The sequence below is a fragment of the Astatotilapia calliptera genome, chromosome 20, assembly GCF_900246225.1.
Source record: "Astatotilapia calliptera chromosome 20, fAstCal1.2, whole genome shotgun sequence".
NCBI classification, from domain to species: Eukaryota; Metazoa; Chordata; class Actinopteri; order Cichliformes; family Cichlidae; genus Astatotilapia; species Astatotilapia calliptera.
The window spans coordinates 23,706,614-23,707,718 of record NC_039321.1 but is presented as its reverse complement, the minus strand read 5'-3'; positions in this window follow the sequence as shown (position 1 = coordinate 23,707,718).

Genomic DNA, 1,105 nt, shown 5'->3' with positions numbered 1-1,105 from the left:
GAAAAAAAATTGTAAATGTAAAATATTAATAAAATAAATATTCTTCTGTAGCAATAACAAAGTATAACATAAATTATTCTGTAGCAATTACACAAGAATATCCAGTAATGTCCCTGCCTACAATTAAACACATTCACTTACCGAAAATCGGGGGCATCTGCTGTGGCAAATAGATGCAAGCCTTTTACCACAAACTTAGTCACTGCTCGGTGACATTCGTCTATCGTGGCCTTTTCTTGTTTGTTTGTTTGTTTGTTTTGTTTTTGCTTTGTTTTATTATTTGCTTCGAGCCCTGTGTACAGGAGCTGCATGCAAAAAGATCTTTTGTTAAAAGGGTTGGCGTAATAAGCAAATGCTTCAGCCAATACCTTTTGATTAGCCTTGTCTCATGCTTTCTTGCTTTGTGGTAGATCTTTGTTCTGTCTTCACTGAGATATTTGAATGCTAATCAATAAAATCAAATCAAATCAATCAAAGGAGATGCTACCAGTAGACTGGAACGAGAACTGCCAGACTCTTTCTCTCTCATCATGGTCACCTAAATGCAGCGCACAGTAATGGCAGATTTGTTATAAGGCAGATCGCGCTAAGATAATATGCACTGTTAGTTGATTATTTACCTGCCGTATTAACAGGAGAGGACAGATGGTTTGAAAGAGGCATGAATTAAAAGGAAAAAAAAAACCCATTCCCAACAGCACATTGCTGTTAAAGTATGTATATTGATATTTTAGATTTTAGCTTTCTGGATAAGCATAATACTGTTGTCAGCACAAATTAAGTGTAGCTGAATAGAAACATCTGTAAATGTGTTGCTAACCTGTGATTCTATGACAACAGTGAGCATTCTCAAAGCTGCACTCTGTAGTCTTGAGGAGTTGTTTCTGAAGAAGAACATGGAGGACAGGATAGGTGTATAAAGTGTGTATGTGTGTGTATGTGTGAGGTTTTAATGCCATATAATTATCAACCTAGAAATTTAATAAGGAAATGTTGCTCCAAAGAATAAAAACAAAAAATCTCACACATTGCACTTTTAAACACTGTCTAATGAAGACATTTTCTAAATTGTGTTAAAGATCACATAAGGGCCGAAGACCAGTGT